General features: G+C 48.3%; 1 protein-coding gene across 1 annotated transcript in view; it reads right to left on the bottom strand.

The window, feature by feature from the left end:
* The window catches only part of NTNG1 (netrin G1), a 202783-nt gene that overhangs the window by 38441 nt on the left and 157822 nt on the right, over nucleotides 1–6520 (bottom strand). The gene's annotated exons all lie outside the window — the stretch shown is intronic.

Raw genomic sequence — 6520 nt, forward strand, 5'->3', positions numbered from 1 at the left:
CACAGCCTGTCCTCACACCCCACTGGGAGGAATGCTAATCCCAGCAGGTTCATTGGGGTGGGGGGGGTCACCTGAAGCTCCCTGAGACCATCCTGCTCCGAAACCAAGGGGTCCGCCTCCCCCACCCCCTACAGGTACCCACACTACGGCCACACCTGAGCGGTTCTGCTGTGACACCATCAAACCTATGACAACTGCGTGTGGGTTGGAACCACAGTGTTCTGCTCTGTTCTCCCTGAAACCAGAGGACAATTCTTTTTGCTTATTTTTTAAAAGAATATATTTTTATTGATTTCAGAGAGGAAGGGAGAGGGAGATAGAAACATCAATGATGCCAGAGAATCATGGATCGGCTGCCTCCTGCAGGCCCCACACTGGGGACCAAGCCAGCAACCCGGGCATGTGCCCTTGACTGGAATTGAACCCGGGACCTTTCAGTCAGCAGGCCGAAGCTCTATCCACTGAGCCAGACCAGCTTGGACAATTCTTATTTGTTTAAAAAGAAAGACAACCATATGACAGTGAGCTAGTCCGATTTATGTCCTGGAGCCCCCGAGGTTCCATCAGCTGCTCTCATGCCTAAACCACATCTCCCATCAAAAGCGTTTCCCACTGAGGCCCCGAACCAGCCCGAGTGTCGGTCCTTAGGTGCCCCTCTCACGGTCAATGCGCTCATCACAAAGGAGTCTCAGAACCGGGTCACTCGGCTCAGGGAAAAGATGCTTGTGTCCTAGTAAGCCTAAGCCTACACGTGGCAGTGGTTTGGGGTCCTTAGCCAAGGCCTCGCCTTCGGTGCCTTTGTGTGAAGCTATGATATATGAGAGGCCACAACAGAATCTGCAATTTCCACAGAAATACATCCCCGCATCCAAAGTCTTCGACTGCAGAATTGCAAAGGCCAACTTGATGTCTGTTGAGGGAGCAGGTTATAAATGGGCCTTATTCTCTAGAGCAGGGGTCCTCAAACTTTTTAAACAGGGGGCCAGTTCACTGTTCCTCAGACCGTTGGAGGGCCGGACTATAGTTTAAAAAAAAACTATGAACAAATTCCTATGCACACTGCACATATCTTATTTTGAAGTAAAAAAACAAAACGGGAACAAATACAATATTTGTATTTGCATGTGGCCCGCGGGCCGTAGTTTGAGGACCCCTGCTCTAGAGAGTTAAAGCCTAGGTTGATGGAATGACCTTGAGTGGAGGTCAGAGCAATGTATGCGGGAAGGGGTGTGTCACTCAAAGGAGAGAACCAGGACACCCCAGCAGGGGGGTTGAGGACCAAGATCTGTCACAGTCAGAACCTGAAAATGTTCCTCTTTGTGCGTGTATTTTTAAATATGTTTTTATTGATTTTTAGAGAAAGAGGGAGAGGGATAGAGATATAGCAACATTGATGAGAGAGAGAAACATCATCAATTGGCTGCCTCCTGCACCCTCCCCTCCCCGCACTGGGGATCGAGCCCGAAACCCGGACTTGTGCCCTGACAAGGAATTGAACCAGTGACCTCTTGGTTCATGGGTTGATGCCCAACCACTGAACCACACCAGCCGGGCTGTGTGTGTTTTTAAACTAGTCTGGCCTCTTCCAGGATCCAGGATGAAAATATAGAAAGAAAGCCAAGTTTCATAAAGACAAAGAAATATGGTGGTGTTTTACATTTGTTGTCTTCTGCGGCAGATGTCGTGGATTGGGCAAAGAAGCAATACTCTTTCTTAGGGAGGAAAATGAGATCTTCAACAAGAGGTGTTGGTTTCCCTAGTGCAGGGGTGGGCAACCCCTGGCACACGTGCCAAACATGGCACGCCAGTAACTTTTGCTGGCACTCGAAACCCTCTCTTATAATCTTCCATTTACAATTTTTTTCTTAATATCGACTTTTTAATTTTTCAGATAAATTCAGTGTAGGTGCATCTTAGATAAATAAATAATTTTACATAACAATTTATCTTAAAGATCATAGACATGGATTGACGAGGGAGGGGAAGAGCAATTTCTATGCCTCTGCCTTAACTCTCCCTGCCTTCCTAGATCCGACCAGTGTTTTGGTTTCATTCACATATGCTTGTGCATCTTTGTTCTCAGTGATGAATTTTGTTAAGTCTCATAATAGGAGTAGCCTGACGGATGAAAGTAGTAGCTCATGCATATCTCTGAAGGTCACGAAATATAAACCTGATGTAAAATCTCTGTCATCAGTGATGCAGCAGCAAAAGTCCTACTGATAATATCAAACGGAATCATAAAGTTTTCTGTTGGATTATCAGTGTACATGTATACATTAAAAAATAAATGTATTTTTCATCATCATATACTGTGTTTTTATTGCTCGAATGAATTTTATTATTTCTCCAAGGTTCTTCACATATGTACACCTTAAGAGATATCAAGTAGGCGTAACATGTTCTCAAAAAATTAGGGTTGGCACGCAGAAGAATTTTGAGTCAGAGATTTTGCTGATTTTGGCACGCACTCACAAAAAGGTTGCCCACCCCTGCCCTAGTGTCTGTCAGTGACTGAGGCTCTCTCTTCTGCGCTGATGACCTGTTTGGAACACTGACCCACACTCACGGCAAGGAAGCAAGGGATGGCTACGACCATGCCTGACAGCGGCTGGGCTCGCTTCTGACTGACAGCCAAGGGCACCCACTTCCCCGGGGACGAGCCTCAGTTTCCTCTGGGCTCTACTACAATTTGTGACCCTTGTAGCCATACCCTGCCGTCTGTCGAGTCATCGATGGTGATAAGCTCTAAGGCTACTATTCCAACACCTATTCAACAGACACATAAACAGAACCTCCGAAAATGGACAAGAGTACCATCTTTGAAAAAGAGAAGAGAAACATCGTTCAGTGAAGAGAACTAGAGGGTGTTTCGTTATGAGCGGGGTCTTGTAACAATCCTGTGAGGGGAGTGGCTTGTGTTAAGCTGCCTATGAAAGGAGCTTTCTCCTCCCAACACCAGCACCTTTATTTCTGGGTGTGTTTACACATGGAAGATGTTAGAGACCCAAGTGGTGGAAGCACCAGCTTTACTGACTTAGCACTCTCTCTGGTGTTAGAAATTCCAAATGAGGAAATGAACAGTGAGACCCTCCCCCGCCCCCGCCCCGCAAAGAATAGGCTGGTTTCATGTGTGAAGACCAAGAACGCAATAATAATAAGTTGGATGATATATCTTGTTACTGTTAATACTTTCATATGTGTAGTCACTCTGAGATGCAGGCAATTTCCATCCTAAAGACTTCATATTCACTGAGAAAATAGTCACTGAATAATAAAAGGAGGCGAAAGAAGAATAGATGAATGTTTAGTGGGTCATCTTCACCTGCCAAAAGCTTATTAATCATTCGAGTCCCAACTCAATTCATGACTCTCCCTGATCTCTTCTGCCTACTCTAGACACCCTGCTATCTCCCTTTCTGATTTCCTTCAATGCTGCTGTGTGTTTAGTTTGGTTGATTGTTGCTTAAGACTCTGTGCTTTTAAAATTTTTACTCGTTGGCATAAATCTCTCCCATCTTAATGTGTGCATGTCGGGTGAAACATCCACTTTGCACCTGGTCTTTCCCATTTACCTCTTCAACATTTTCCTCTCTCTTCTTGAGTTTCCTACACTTGCTGTCTCTGTTTTCTCATCTTCTCATCTCGCTCTTTCCAACTATCATAGCCTCTCTTGCCAAGTTCTTCCACAGCCCTGGCCCGGGTGGCTCAGCTGGTTGGAGCATCGTCTCATACACCAAAAGGTTTCAGGATCAATTCCCCGTCAGGGCACATGCCTACGTTTCAGTTTGATCACCTATTGGGGCACAAACAGGAGGCAACCGATGGATGTTTCTCTCTCTCTCTCTCTCTCTCTCCCTCTCTCTCTCTCTTTCCTTCCTCTCTCTAAAAATCAATTAAAAAAACAAACATATCCTTGGGTGAGGATTAAAAAAAAAAAGATCATCCACAACCTCCTTGTTGAAAACCCAATGGATATTTTCCCTGCCTCAAGGGCATCTTACCCATAGACCATTCCCTTTTCCCTGCTGGATTCTTGGCCTGTTTCCGGAACCCTCTTCTCCTGTGTGTTCTCTTCACAGGCCCAGTTAGGATTCTGGCCCAGCAAGGTCGGCCTAAGTGACTCTCCTTGGGCACCCGTATCCAGGTTGTCCCTTCAGTTTCCTCTGTGGTCCTTAACTGCCTTTGAGTTAGAGGCGATTAAAAGCAAACTTGCATCGATTTTTGTTCCCAGAAAAAAAATAGACATATGCAAAATAAACTCACACATTTGTAAACAGTTCAGGAGATCCAGAGGCTCTGTGTTACCCACAGAGATCCAGGGAACCCCCTCCTCACCCTCCATCACCACCAGGTGAGGATTACCTGACTGACCTGTTGGTAAGTCCTGGGTCTCCCTCTCCGCTCTCACTCCTGGGCATCTCAGACTCCACATATCCCCCTCGCATGCTTTGGCTTCCCACTCCCACCTAGTCCTCCTCCTGTGGGTTCCGTCTCAGCAAACAGCATCACCTTCCAATCAGTTGGTCAAGAATGACTCCTTCCCTCCCTTTCCTACCACATCTCATTGTCATCACTCAGCCTCTCCACAGGTTCTGAGATGCCTCCTCCGGACAGCTCTCAGGTCCACCCGGTTCCGGCCACCGCCACTTCCCTAGTTGAGCTCAGCATCATCATCTTGGATCTGGTTCAAAGCGATGGCTTCTGAACAGAGCTTACTGCCTCCAGTCACGCTACTCTCTCACCCAATCTCAACACAACAGTCCAAACCACCGTTTACTCAAAAATATGTGGGTCAACCTGGCTTAGAACCATAGAAAGATTTCCCATTATTCTCAGAATAGAGTCCACGCTCTACAGCATGGTCTACAAGTTCCCTGGGAGTCAACGTCTTCTCCCACCGGAATGCCTTTCCCACATGCTCCCCTGAGGTGGGCAAGGCCGGTCACGTGATAAGGCCCTCATTGTCTCTACTACAGACGTGGGTTGTATTGTCACTGTGAGCTCCTGGGAGCAGCAGTCCTGTCTGCCTGATTTATCACAACATCCCTAGCATGTGTCAAGTGCTGGCGCATAAGTACTCAGAAAATATTTGACCAATAAACAACTGGGCAGAGCACTGCTTGGACACCAGTGCAGACTGTAACTTCAGCAGCAAATCCGGGCCATCTGTCCTCAGTCACTCTGTGGTCTGCTGTCCTAGGGCTGAGCACGTGAAAGTGGACATCGAGGTGCCCCCACACTGGCCCGTATTTGGAAATGACCCCCTTTCATTTTCTACAGCTCAGTTTATTCTCATCAGCCATGCCAGCAGACACTGAATCCTCCCTGTGGAACCCCTGCCCGAGTGGCTTTTCCTCCCCGGGGGAAAGATGGATTTCACAATGCCGGGCGATGGCTCTCCATTCCCAGGGGTCATGACCTCCAGCCTTGTGATTTCCCAGACACCTGCTGGGCTCTGACAGATTCATTATCCACTTCCACGGCCCCCCAGCTCCCATCTCTAGCAGCACCTTAGGGGGGAGGGACGATACCAGTGGAGACCTAGCGGACTTTGCTAGAGGAGAAATGCACATCTATCTGTTGCTCTGGGGAGCGCCGCCTACTCACCAACTCTGATTACACACCCAACTCGCACCAAGATGCCGCCCACAGAACTCACCGCCTTGCTTATACCTGGGAGATCCACTTGTGTGTAAGTGACAAAGTACACACGCTGTCAAATACGGGCACTGCTGAGATGGACTTAAACAAAGTGAGCCTGCCCTAGCCAGTTTGGCTCAGTGGATAGAGCGTCAAACTGCAGACTGAAGGGTCCTGGGTTTGATTCTAGTCAAGGGCACATGCCTGGGTTGCAGGCTCGATCCCCAGTAGGGGGTGTGCAGGAGGCAGCCTATCCTTGATTCTCTCTCATCATTGATGTTTCTATCTCTCCCTCTCCCTTCCTCTCTGAAATCAATGAAAAATTATTGTAAACAAAGTAAGCACTAATTTGCGATGTGATGGGCTGCAGCGTGCTCCTGCCCTCACCCAGGTCCGCACCCCTGTGCCTCAGTGACCAGCTGGCACGAGTCAGCTTAATCTCGCTTGTAAGAAGGCTCCAGCCGGAGGTCTGTGCACCTGCCAGTCGGTATGAAATAAACCGGTACCGCCTGCCTGTTGTTGTTTTTAGATTACATAACTGAGTATATTTACCCTGGGAAGCACGTGATCCGCCCGCCTCTCCTGGAGTTCCAGGTGTGCATATAGCACCTGGGAGTTGCCTTTCGGAGGCGCTGAGACAAAGGAGTTTGGGACGGGCTTTTTCCGGAGCAGAAGGGAGGGAAGCCAGGCTTCTGCCGTTGGGTCCCGGCTGGCGCTGCCCTGAGCCAGAGGAGGAGTGACATTCGGGGGGTGAAGGCCACGCAGCTCAGCCCCTCCAGACCTGGAGGAGGCCCCCAGCAACATGCTCACAGGGGCATATGCGCCTCCCTAAACCTCACAGATGAGATATTATTATATAGTTTTATTTAATGAAGGT

This window comes from Myotis brandtii, unplaced genomic scaffold (genome assembly GCF_000412655.1).
Source record: "Myotis brandtii unplaced genomic scaffold, ASM41265v1 scaffold131, whole genome shotgun sequence".
Classification (NCBI taxonomy): domain Eukaryota; kingdom Metazoa; phylum Chordata; class Mammalia; order Chiroptera; family Vespertilionidae; genus Myotis; species Myotis brandtii.